Genomic DNA, 13,978 nt, shown 5'->3' with positions numbered 1-13,978 from the left:
AACCTTTCAGTTTCCTCCCTCCTAACTTCCAAACTTTCACAGGAATACCATTTGTTTCTGGAGACTTCCTTGTTGATTGATTATGCATCACTGTCTTTATCTCTTCCACTGCCATCTTAGCAAATAATTCTTGAGCATCATCTTCCTCGAGGCTTGATATAGTTACAAGTTTTCCATAAATATTTCCATTTGTGGTATTTTTTGGTTTTCCCATTCTTCTGCTCAAACAGATTTTAACAGAATTTGCAAAATATCTTTAATATCTCAGTAGAGTGTCCGGTGATTCTTCTAGCCATAGACTCCCTAATTGTGGGACCTTTCTGTTGTGTGAATCACTGCATAGCTTTCATGCTCTGGGGTTCTTATTAAGGCATACTTGCTTAACATCAGCATTTCTAAACCCATGCATATTATCCAACTTTTCCCTTGTTTTAACTTCAGCACTAAATTGCTTCTCCACTTGTTCTGTGAGATCCCCCTTAATCTGCAATCATTTCTTTTGATAATCCTTTTAAATAAGTTCTTTAACTTCTTTGCCAACTCTCTCTCTCGCTTTTTGTTTTTTACCATATTTTTAAATTCCATTTTTGTTTTCTACACTCCTCAGCTCTCCTTTGTGAAGAGATGTGTATCTTCCCTAACAACTTGTTTCCACTACCCAGTCCTTAAATTCCTCTCTTTTTTACAGGTGAGTAGGAAAGCACCTGTTTCTCATTTTCACCCAATTACTCTGTATCTTTATCTTAGTCTTTAATGCTGTATGGTCCGAATATGTTAATGGATGTGTTTCAAAGCATTCAATTAAATATCTATGCTCTACTGAAATAGAAATAATGTCCAGCCTAACAAATGTATCTTGGGGAATGAGATGTAAATTCTGTCTGGGTTCATGTTAGCAATTTCACATCTACCATTTCAAATATTTTCATACATTGCTTCAGAAATCTTCCCTTCTTTGTTATATTTTCCCCTTTTAGCATCCCCCACCCCAGGTTACATCTTCACTATTGCATATCATGTTTAATTCCCCACCCATGAATAATATTTATTGCTGAAAGCTAATTACCTCTACAATAAATCTCTTAAGTTCCTTAATAATGGTTTTAGGTAGAAAATAAATACAAACCAATATAATCCTTCATTCCTGCCAATAACCCTATTTTACCACAAAACTTCCATTGTTGTCTTTCTTCTCTTTCCTTATCATTATTGGAGTCTCTTTCACAGTCAATAGTATACCCTCTTTTCCTTTGTCTGTGATATTCTGCTGAATAACTATTCTGAAATCTTTTACAGCTATTTCTTCACCCTTTCCTCTTTGCTCCTTTTCCATCAGTAGTACAGTACATTTGCAATTTCTTTGTCCACCACCTTTTTTGATACTCCATTCCATTCATCCACCACCATCTTGGTGTCTTTCATCTTTTATCAGTAACCTCTCCTCAAAATGCTATCCTTACTGCTCAGATTTATCCTTTCACATCTACCCAACATTGTCACGTGAGTCAACATCATAGGTTCATAGGTAGGTAACTAGGCTACTGGCCCTAGGGCCTATATAAGCCTAGCCAAAAAGGTACCCTGGATTTCGCCACCCAAGAAAATTATTTTCCTGTGCCCCTGTCAAGCAGAGCCACAGAGGTGATCCCTGGGGTGAATTTCCTATTTCCCTTCCAATCATCAAGATTTTTCTTGAAGAGTGCTAATGAGAAGCTTTGTTTGATATAGATAGGTAGTTTGTTCCAGAGTGTGGGAAGTCTCTGGGACAGGAATCTATCCCTCCAGCATGTTATGTTTATTGTAGTGACAAGGTTTAGGTCCCTGGAGCATGTAGCTCAGAGGGATTGGGATTTCTTTAAGTTGGAGCATGTCCAACAGCTCTGGGTTTGACATAGCTTTGTATGTTAGGCAGAGATCACCTCTGTGTAGGTGATATGCAACGGAGTAAAGTTGGAGTTTTTTGAGATGATCTGCGTAGGGCATCTGTTTGTGGCCAGTAATCCTCTTTGTGAGGTATTTCTGCGGCCTTTCCAGTTGTTGTAGATGTCTTGTGAGGCACACACCAAAAGGGGCATTGTACTCTATAATGGGTCTAATGAGTGATGAGTAGAGGGGAACAATGACCTCTTTTTTCCTGGATGAGAAACCTTTTGTGATGAGGCAAGCCATGTAGAAGGATTTCCTGACTACTGCGGCAATGCGATTATCAAAGGAGAGACTACTTTACACCTGTGTCCCAAGGTCTCTTATCACACTTTTGGTGTTAAGTAGACTACCACCCATGTGGTAGCATATGGGCACAGAGTTTTTACCAAAGGGGATGACAATGCACTTTTTGGCAATGAGCTTGAGACCATAGCTTTGACACCAGGCATCTGTCTCAGTGAGGCCCTTTTGTAGGATGTCCACATCATTAGAAATTTTGATTATGGCTCCTAGTTTGCAGTCATCTGCAAATTTCATTAGCCAAAGACCCTCTGTGTTAGCCTGTACTTCAGAAAAGTAGATACCAAACAGGAGAGGACCCAGGACTGAACCCTGTAATACTCCACTTGCCACTGGTCTGAAGTCGGATTTTGCAGTCTGCTACTTTCACAGTGTGGGTTCTGTCAGTGAGTCAGTTGGCAACCCATCTTGTGACATAGGGATTTATACCTAGTTTAGTGAGTTTATCTATAATTCCAGAGTGGAGGATGGTGTCAAAAGCCTTGGCGAGATCTAGATAGGCTGTGTGAACCACCTTACTCTCGGCTTTGGTGACTACTTCAAAGAAGTCTATCAGGTTTAGGAGACATTATCTGCCTTTTACCAACCTGAACTGGGTGGGGTCCAGAGTTTGGAGATTACCAGTGTCTTTGTGTATAAGATCCATGATGATATGCTCCATGGCCTTGCAGACCAGGCTCGTTAAGCTAATGGGGTGGTAGTTCCTAGGGTCCATGGTTGCTCCACCTTTGTGGAGTGGGATAACAGTCACTGTGCACCATTCAGTGGGCACAAAGTCTGAGGTGAGGTGATGATTCAACATGGTGATTAGGTGGGGTGCCAGTTCATTCTGCAGTTCGTGTAGAACGCAGCCTGGGATGTTGTCAGATCCCTTGGATGCTGTGTTCTTGGCTTTGGAGAGTGTGGTTTTTACCTGTTCAGCCGTGATTACAGGAACTTTGCATTCTTCTTGTATAGGGATGGGCCCTCCAGGGGGTGCGAAGGGGGGGTAAAGTTAGCACTGAACCTATCTGCCAGGATGTTGGCAATATCATTGGTTCTGTATATTTAGTGCCATTGTGCTGTAAGACAGAGCAGATCTGAGTGTTGCCATTGAGATTCTAGACATAGCTATAGAATGCTTTGTGGTTGTCTTTAGAATCAGTGACAATTTTGTTTTTGCAACTAGCTTTGGAGGATTTTATGAGGGACCTCAGCTTTTTACTGAGGCTGGCCAAGGAGTTCCTCCAATCATGGGATTTTACTTTTTTTTGCAATAGTTTCTTTGTTCTGTTGTAGAGTTTGCTTATGACAGGGGGACCACCAGATTGGCTTCCTTTTTTTGGAGGATAGCATCTTGGTTCTGTTAGGGATAGCATGATCCATGTACTTGTGTAAGTGCTTATAAAGTGCATTTGTGTAGGATTCAGCAGTCATACCTCTATTGTCCATCTGCATGGGTGTCATGAAGTTTGCCACTTCTGTCTTAAGAAGCGTGAAGTTGGCGTTGGAGAATTTGATTATGGTGGTTTCCCTAAAGGGGGGGTGGGGATGGGATGTGAAAGCCTAGGGTGATTAGCTTGTGGTCAGATCTGACCAATGAGCAATTGACCTCTGGTGTGGAACACTGGTCGCCCATGTTGGTAGCGACCAGGTTTAGGATATTGCTGCCCCTGGTAGAGGTGTGGATAAGTTGATCCAAGGCATTGGAATTTATGAATTCCAGAAAACGTTGAGCAAAAAAGTTGGTACATGAGTAGTTTTCCCAGTTAATAGTGGAGTAGTTAAAAATCACTCATTATTAGGGTGTTGGGTTGTACCCTAATATTGTCCAGTGTATCAAGAAATGAGGAGTGGGAATCCTGGAGCATGGTGGGGGATCTGTAGCAAGTTACAATTTGGATTGTGGTTTTGCCCAGAGTTAGTTGCACATGGATAATCTCGGATCCATTATGCTAAGCAACTAGCCTGGAGGTGTGGATATCCTTAATGAATATGGACATGCCTCCACCTTTAGTGTTTCAGTCCAGGTTAGGTGGCCAAAAGGTGTGGTATGAATTATAGCCTGGTAATGCAGGGGTGCTCTCTGGAACCAGGTCTGTGTCACTGCACAGATGTCGATGTTCTCCATTTTAAGGAGTGCCTCGAGTGAATGCATTTTGAGGTTTAGACTTCTAGCATTGAGTAGCATTACCCTCAGATTTTGCTTGCTTGTACCTGTTAAGGTGGTGAATTTGTCATTTTAACCTTGCATAAAAAAGGCACTATAGCGGTGGCAAGTACCTTAGCCACTATTTGTAATCCCAAGGGCAACAGGTGCACGCCATCTCTGGCAAAGCATCATGCCCTCATGTTTCCTGGGTTCCAGGGAAAATATGTTGTTTATCCCTTTTCCTAATTTTTCAGCCTCATAATGAACTTAAGAGTTACTTGGTAATCTAACATTTTCTCTTTTGTATAGACTTCAAATCTGCATGAAATACTTGAGGTGTGGTCTCAAAAAGACTTCACTGGGAACATTACCTCCATATTCAAGCTCTACAATGTGTCCTCCCTAAGAATGTACCATGGCAACTGCAACTGCTTTTGCACACTGCTTCCTGAAAAGAACAATGAAAATAAATTTACTGCTAAGAAATTATATGATGATACAAGGCAATATGAATGCTTTACAGACATTTTGTGAATTACCCAAAATTTAGCAAAAACAGAGATGAGTTATGTTTATGGCCTGCGTTGAGGATGGGAAGACGTCTATCTTCAAACAGGCAAAGGAAGGTTATTGAACTTACCAAATGTTACCAGAAATATGTAAGATCACATATAATGAACAATCGAACTTTTGTTATTTTTGGAGGAAAGAAGAGCCTGCCTTGGACAAAATAAAAAGTGTACTAGATTTAATCAGAGGAACATTTCTGGCCAAACTGATTTAAATGAACAGAATGAAAGACTTGACAGAAAAGAACAAAATATGGGGTTTAAAGAAAGGAACAGAAACATGAAGATGAATAGAAGAATGGAAATATTAAGTCTGGGAACTGATTCATAAGAATATTATTAAGTAACACATGGAAAAAGACACAAAAAATAAGTTATTTTTTGACATTTTACAAAGTGAAGGTGCAAAAGTAATAGATGATGATTTTACTGGACCATATATAGATGTTTCTATATGTCAAGTAGCTATAAAAAGCAAAATGAAATGAAAGGTTAAAAGACAAATAAGCTGATTATTTCATCTTTATTATTGTGAATCTCAACAATTTAAAGAATGTTGTAAACCTATATTTTAAAATAAAATGGATTAAACAGCAAATTCCATCTAGTAATTCATTTTTTAAGGCATTTGCCCTGGTAAGTGTTATAATAGCAAGAAGCTAAACATGGTAAGCAACACTACCTAATCTCCAGTAAAGGCTTCTAACTCATCCTGTAGAAACTTCTAGTTCTTCACAGGCAAATTTAGAACATGATCCCTCTGTGTCTAAGGGTCTACCCAATGGCTTCTTCCTACTGAAGTAAATCAAACACACCTTCCATGAGAGATCTGTCGAGGCAACCTTAAAAGATACCCAGACTATCTCAACTAACTCTTTTCAACATGGAGTGTCAGTACTCTGAGATCCTCCCAGATGGGCTACTCCCACTGTGAAGGCGGACTGGCTATACTCCAAGATCCTTCCAGACTGCAAAGCACTACAGTGATTTACACAAAGCGAGCCAAGCTTCTCTTCAAAGAAACCTAATTTTTGTCCCTGTGTCCATGACCAGTGTTGTGCTAGTTGCTCATAAAAGTAATAAGTTACTATTACTAGTTATTTTTCAGTGAAAGCAATATATTACTATTACTGGTGGTGCTGCGATAGCATTGTCGCCTCACAGTAAGACGTTGACCTATTCGATTCTCAGCTAGAACGTCTTCTGTATGGAGACATGCGTGAATGGGTGTACCTTCATTGAAGGTTGTGCGTCAGAGCTGGCAACTCGGCACGTAAAAATCTACTGCCAATCATTAGCGAACCGGAGTTCCGCTGTGGCGACCCCTAACCAGGAAAAGCCGAAAGACACAACAACCTATTACTTTTCTAAAAAAGCAATATATTGCTGTTACTAGTTACTAACTAAAGTAACACATTACTTTTACATAAGTGTAGTTTATCAATTATCGACAGCATATACACCTCCGCTAGCATATACCATAAAGGGTCTCCTCCTCTGTATGTATCGTAACACACAAAAATATATTCCTCGAGTTATAAAAGCAAATTTATTGGAACAACAAACAGCACAGTAGGATTGAGCGCGCTTTCATCTATAAGACTTCATCAGAATCCACCATTTCCAAAGTTAAACTGCCCTTAAATACAAATCTAATTAGTAAATAAATGAGTTAATTGATGAAACATGATAGTATTTAACTATGCACTCAAGTAATACAAACATAAATATATGTAAAATAATACATTTCACTATGTATATTGAATGGATAAATGCAATGAATATTGTTGTGCCTACTAAATATAAAATAAAGCATTGTTAAAAAATATCTATATGTAAATTCATGAATAAAAATGTACATAATACATAAATAAGTACATATATAACCAATCTAGTTATAATAATATTGCAGTGATGACCCTAACAACAAAATAAAAATAAAAATATTGAAGAATATGTATGTATTAATAACTAGATTATATGAAGTTATATAAAAAACACATGTATGTATATAGAAGACATACACCAGATGTCATCCTATAGTATCCACAAACCAATAATGTGCGTCTTACTAATAACTAAATGTGTTTGTATTGTATAAACCAATAACTAGTTTAAATAATATTGTACAAAGGACAAAGTTGTATGATGTTAATACATAACAAGACAAGTAGTTCATGTTATTCCAAAAACAACAATCTTTGTATTTTTTATATATTTTTTGTATATTTTTGATTCTAAAAATATACCTTGACGTACCCATTAAATCAATTTCAATATTATTTTTTAGGTGTTAATTAATAAATTTTGGGTTGTTGGATAAAAGTTTAAGTGCAGGTTTAATGGAGAGGTGATCATTCATTCCATGTGGACCACATGCGTCCAGCAGATTACTAGTTATAGCTGGGTGTCACAGTGGTTAGTGTTGTCAACTCACAGCAAGAGGGTCTCTGGTTTGATTCTCAGCTGGGGTGCCTTCTGTGCAGAGTCTGCATGTCTTCCCTATTGCTTGTCTTGTGTATTCAAATAAGAAGATGAGGCTTGGGTGCTTATTTAAGATGTTTATTACACACAAACACATCAGGATGGATGACTGGAACATAAAACTTAAACAAACTAGCTAACTGACTGACTGCTATACACATACATCTTTCACTCTGGCTGTTTACACAAAATGGCACTCTGTTTGCATGTGCCCATGAACTACAGTGGTTTTAAAGGTACAACAAACACAATATAATCTACATCTTCCCTCGTTGATAAGTTTGTCATGCAAATGAAAAATGACAATCAGATACACATAAAAAGTATATAAACACAAACAATAACAATCATGTCCAGGTTGCCGTGTATCTAGGATTAGGTCTTAAGATACAACCTGACCTCATTATATAATAATCAGTACTAGGTTTAGCAAAAGGGACAGTTACTGGGAATGCTTTTCAATAGGAACTTCAGGGACACTTTCAGGAACAAGAACAGAAGATTAATTGTTCTCTGGAACAGGAACATTCAATAGCATACCCTGAGAATTAGAGTCTCAGTTATAGACAAGATGCTGTATCACTGGCCCAGACACCAGCTATAAATGTTTCCAGTTCCACTTAAATTCTATTCCTTGTGGCTCGATGTACAATCTCAGTTCCACATATAAATGTTTCACAAGTCCTACTCAATCAAAACCTTTTGCTCTCTGCTTCCTCACTCTCTCTCCTTTTAATGGTTTGAGAGGTTTGCTGGTTTTGTCATAATGGAATTTCTGTGACAAATACTTTTTCATGAGTTGAGCTTTTACTGCTTTTATGTTTTTAGCACTTGGAACTGACAAATTCTTACTGATTGTTAGTGTAGTTCTGGTTTGTCTCGACATCAATCTCTGAGCAAGTGAACCAAGTAAATTGTCTCGAGGAATGTTTCTGAAGTTAAGCAAATTGAGAAGGATATCAAGTTTTGTCTCTTTTGGATTTCGTCAACAACTGTTTCTCACTTTGAACCGCATGTTCAGCCAAGCCATTAGATTGTTCATATTACTAGTAGTCTTGAGTATCCACAAAGTCCCATGTCTCAGCAAATCTTTTGAACTGCTGACTTGTAAACTGTGCACCATTGTCAGAAATGACTCTGTGAGGACTACCATGGACAGAAAAATGTCTATTAAATTTCATAACAACAATACTGGATGTTAGGTTAGGAAGTAAGTCAATCTCGAACCAAACTGAATAATAGTCTGCTAATACCAAATAATGCTGACCATTCCAGTTGAAAATATCTGAGGATATTGTCGACCAAGGTAGTTCAGGAATCTGGTTCAGCTGAAGTGGTTCTTTTTGTTGGTGCGGTTTAGTACTATTACAAATTGAACAAGCTGAGGTTTCTTTCTCAATATATTTTGGCATGGAAGGCCAAAATACTAGTCCTCTCACCCTTCTTTTGGTAGAATCAGTTCTTGTATGACCTCAATGCAAGATTTTAATATTCTGTTGTTGCAAAGATTTTGGAATTACCACTTTTGGACCTTTCATGATGATACCATCTTCCATCAGAATCTTGTCTGAATAAGGAAAATATTGCTGCACATCTAGTGGTAAACAAGATTGTTTTGCTGGCCATGTGCGACTGATAAAATGGTTCAGCTTCTGGAGAAATAGATCAGAATCTGTGTGATTTCTAAGCTCATCAAGACGTGTGGAAGAAAAATTTCTCACTTCCATAACTTCAAAATCAACGTATTCATTGTCATGCTGGTCATTGGTTTGTCTGGTCGATCTGAATAAAGTATCAGCGAGATAAAGAAGTTTGCCTTTTGTGTAAATCATATGGAAAGCGTACTTTTGCAGCCTTAACATCATGCGTTGCAATCTGGATAGAGCTGTGTGCATTGGTTTTCTCAAAATAGTAACCAGAGGTTGGTGATCAGTTTCAGTCTGGACAAGTCGTCCACATAGGCGCTGGAAGCTGTTGAAGACTGGGGGGGGGGGCAGAGGGTGAGAGGGGCACTCAGCGATCTAAAAAGGGCAATTTCTTTATAACTATTTACTACCATAACATAGGTTCACTTGGAGGACAGTTTAAGCTTAGCCAAATCACTTTTGGTGCTTGAGTTAACATTTTCTGATTGGTCTTACCTATCCCATGGCTGATAATTGTATATTAGCCCTCATGAGAATAACTGTGATCATACCATAGATAATTTGAGGGGACCCATGTAAGGGATGCAGCATTTATGAACTGCCTCTATCCATTAGTGGCATGAGGGGCAATCCTGGAGTACATTTTCTATTACCCATCCTTAGATCCAAGTTGCATTTGAATATGGATGGATGAGCTTTGTTTTATTTTTATAGATTGTCTGTTCTGGAACAGTGGTAGCCTCTGTGATATATATCCATCTCCCCACAACATTCAGTTTAGATACCTGGACTGAGTCTTCCTGATCCCATTTGACTTGCTGATGTTGAGTAGGTCCATTTGTATTAGGTCAGAGGATGCCTTGTATGCCAGACATGTCACCTCTAAGCACTCTGTAGGATACTGAGTATAGTAATAAATCTTTGAGGTAGTCCATGCAAGACCTATTCTTTAGGGCATGTATCCTTTTAGTAAGGTAGCTCTGAAGGTATTCCAATTGTTGCATGGGGCTGGACATATACATACCAAAGTGGTCATTATACAAAATGATTGACCTAATGAGAGCTTTGTAAAAGGGGACAAAATCTCTAGATCTAGTCACAATTTGTTTATAAGCTGTGCAATATAGGAAGACTTTCTTATGACTCTGGGCACATGTTGGTCAAAAGTTAGGTCACTGTACACACAAGTTCCCAAATGCCAAACAACTGGGTCAGTTCTCAAAGGGCATTGCCATGCTTTTGACACCAGTTATTATTTGGGACAAATCTTCCTGCATGATGGTTAAGTCATTTTGGGATTCAATAACTGCTCCTGGCTTGCAGTCATCTAAAACTTAGCTGGCCAAAGCCCTTTGGTATTTCTTTTACTTTTGAGATGTATATGCCAAACAGAAAAAGTCTCAGCACCGAACCCTGGGGGACTCCATTGGTGACTGGTCTCTTTCCCTGTTTTGATCTCCTGCATCCTGTGAGCCAAGTTGGCAATGCAGCTGGTGATGCAAGTATTTGCTCCTACATTATTCATCTTTTGTACTCCACCTGAGTAGGGGACTGTGTCAAAAGGCTCGGCCAGGTCAAGGTAATGTGGTGTGAACTGTTTTACCTTCATCCATTGCTTTGGTAACAAGAGTAAAGCTTAAAATATGCCAATGATTTTGAGCCTTTCACACCTTCCTCTGGGCTGTTTTCAAACACAGTTTTCGGCACATGCATACATGTATGCATTCTTTGATTCACATTCCGGATTGTATTAAATTATATTCCTTGTATAATACAGCACCAGTTGTTAGAAAGTGTGTTTTAAATTTGTAGTTTTGAACAGTCTTCTTGTAAGCAATGAAACAAAATGTATGAACCAATAATGACAAATACATTTAATACCTATTCATCATTGAATAAGTATAATTACATTTCTTAATACCTTAAAGTTTAATAATTCAAGTTTAAATGATTCAAGACTGGTATGAAAGATGACTAGCTATTATTTGCCAAATAATTACTGATGGCACCTTTGCTTAATTTTGCTACAGCTGAACATTACAGTCTCCTTGCTTCAGAGACATATTTTATAAAGTTTTGTTAACATTTATGTTACTTCACATTTCATGAAAAAATTATAAAACAATTTAACAAAATAAAACCCACATATAAACAGATAAAAATACACAGTGTACGTTTTCTATAAATGCTTAAGAAACAATGTATATTATGGACTCAAAGTATCAGTTAGCATTTTTCTCTGACCTTACACATCAAAATTCTCTGACCTTACACATCAAAATGCTCCCAGCTTAAATTAATTCAAAGTATTACATGGTGGTTAATGTCCAAAGCCGTGGTGGTACAGCGGTAGCATTGTTGCCTCACAGCAAGAGGTTTCACTGTTCGATTCATGGCTGGAGTGCCTTCTGTGTGGAGTCTGCATGTCCTCCCTGTGGCCGAGTGGCCTCCAAAAGACATGCGTGAATGGGCGTGCCTTCACTGAAGGTTGGGCGTTGGGCTGGCAAATCGGCACCATAAAAAATCTACTGCCAATCATTAGCGGACTGGAGTTCTGCTGTGGCGACCCCTAACCAGGAAAAGCCAAAAAGACAAACATCAACATGGTGGTTAATGGCCATTCACCACTGAACAATTTTCAGATTTTTTTGAAAATACAAACCATTCATGGTGGTCCAATACTCCATAACAATGCTCCATGCAATGTACTACAGCTTATTTAGATTTTATTTAGTTATTATATGTGGAAAACTGTGCTGTGATAATGTGCTACTTCGAAACAGATCAAAATACAGTATCTTTGTCAGCTTTAAACAATAATTACTTAATGTACTTTCATTGGTTTCTCCTTTAGGATAAAGGATTCTATGACTTCCTGTTTGTTACCTTATTTGTCCAACAAACAAAACCCCTCCTTACCTCGTACATCCGCCATCCCAAATAAACCATTATATAGGATTACCTGACCCCAATAATACAATGATGCTGATTTGTCATTCAAACATACTAATGCTTTGCACAGCTCCAGTCTAGTTACTTCTGAAAACGATCAGATGCAAAATCCAGCCCCATCCAGTGACGTATTCTCACAATATTCATGTTTCTTTAGTAGCCAGTCCTGACAAATGAAAACCACATTTGCTCAAAGCAAAGGTGGCTGGTGTGAATGTAAGCTAGAAAAAGTTTCAACACTGGCAAGTTAACTTTTTAACATGCATACAAACAAGACACTTTATTTTCGGATACTTTATAACAAGTTCTGCATTCTGAGTCAAGTGTTTTAAACACACATTGCATAAATCTAAAACTAACCAGGCAGGCTCCACTATCAATAAGGAGCATAACCTCCAAATGCCACATTAATACAAATAATTTTTATAGACACACAGAGTCCACACAATTAGGCCAGTCAGCAATAAGCATTACAGATCATGTCTCACACAGACAGTACACCCTGTGAATATATGCATTGCTTTACTTCAATATGAAATACTCTTGTACACTACACAGTCACTATAAAAAGTACTAAACATATTAGGAGTCCGATAAACCTATATGGAGACTGTATGAATGAGAGCATTAATTAGAGCACAGTCGCTATATCATAGCACATGAATTTACACCTATTTGTAGTCCGCACATAACACTGCTCCAAAAATGCCAATCTTTACAACAAATTCACAAGCCAGAGTAAACTCCATTCTAGGAATTTACTTCTTCCAGATCACAGTGGTACTGTCTCCACCTACACTGACGTGTCCCTGCGTTCAGAGGACAGACCATGAGGTTCTGCGTCATAATTTCTAAGGCTATGTTTTTATTTGCCAACATGCTGGGTTTTAATGCTTACGTCTGCACATTGAAACGTTAAGTTAAATGTATTGTATTTGTTCCATGAGAACACATTAACTAATGAATAAGGCAGTATAACTGAACTTCTTTTGCAGAACAGCATTCGGAAATGCTCACTGTACTTAATGTTTATACCCTCCATTTAAACAAATGTAATTAATTGTAAACATTTAATGTTAGGACACAGAAGTTACACTTTTATGGTCCAAAATGCTGTGCTACTCTCAGAAACTCAATTTATATTGTGAATTGCAGTACAATAAGGCAGTTTCACAAGACAGCAGTTCCGAATAAATAAGTGTCAACTCGGTTGGTACATTTCTAAATGTACGTACCTATCATTTCTTGGAAATACTGCTAGGTTGTGAGGGTAAAAAGCATAAAATAGAAACGTTTGCTACTCTCATCCCATTCTGGTCATAGAAAAGCCCCGATGTCAAACTCCAATACAAACAATTGACACTGAGCATGTGCGGTTATTTTGGATTATGGGAAATGTAGATTCGTTTTTGACATTTCGCAGTCATTTACAGCGTATGGATTCTGGTGTCAAGAGCTGTTATGAGTATTTGTGGGTAAATATTAATATTGGATTCAGCGCCTGTAAAAAAAAAAAAAAAAAGAAAGAAAGAAATTGTGCACTTCATGCTACTCTGTATTAAAATGTTTCAATGGTTTGAAAGGCTAAATAAAGTGTTAGCCCTTTAATATAGTTTTCAGCGTTAAAGCTAATGCTTTCTGTTTGTTTTGCAGTGCAAGCGTGCCTTTGTGATAATCAGACCTAAGAATACATTCTTGGTGTGAATATGCTTGCTTAATGCTAGCCTTCTATCCCTTTACAACCTCCGTATTATCTCCTCCTTGGTAACTTCACTCAAACCCAACAATTTTGCTGCAGCACCCAATGCCAAGATGTACCCTAGCTGTCCTATCTACCTCATCAACCCTCCACTTTTCTACTAAAAATCCTCAGTAGCAAAACAACTGACTGATTCCTCACCTCCAATGGAAAACCACTAACAAACTACTTAAAAACAATCAAATCCTTCAGTCAGGAATAAACTTGCCTA

At 38.1% G+C, this 13,978-nt stretch overlaps 1 long non-coding RNA gene across 2 annotated transcripts in view; it reads right to left on the bottom strand.

Annotated features, from left to right (window-relative positions):
• The window catches only part of LOC122787210, an 832,143-nt gene extending 818,742 nt beyond the window's left edge, over positions 1–13,401 (bottom strand). The window contains exon 1 of one of the 2 annotated variants that reach the window (XR_006362550.1): positions 13,244–13,401. This is a non-coding gene — a long non-coding RNA (uncharacterized LOC122787210). The remainder of the gene's footprint in view (positions 1–13,243) is intronic. The other variant, XR_006362551.1, reaches the window with a different exon arrangement.
• Between the last annotated feature and the right edge of the window lie 577 nt (positions 13,402–13,978).

Source organism: Protopterus annectens, chromosome 13.part0 (genome assembly GCF_019279795.1).
Source record: "Protopterus annectens isolate FY-2018-M chromosome 13.part0, PAN1.0, whole genome shotgun sequence".
NCBI classification, from domain to species: domain Eukaryota; kingdom Metazoa; phylum Chordata; order Ceratodontiformes; family Protopteridae; genus Protopterus; species Protopterus annectens.
This window is presented reverse-complemented; position numbering and strand designations above follow the sequence as displayed.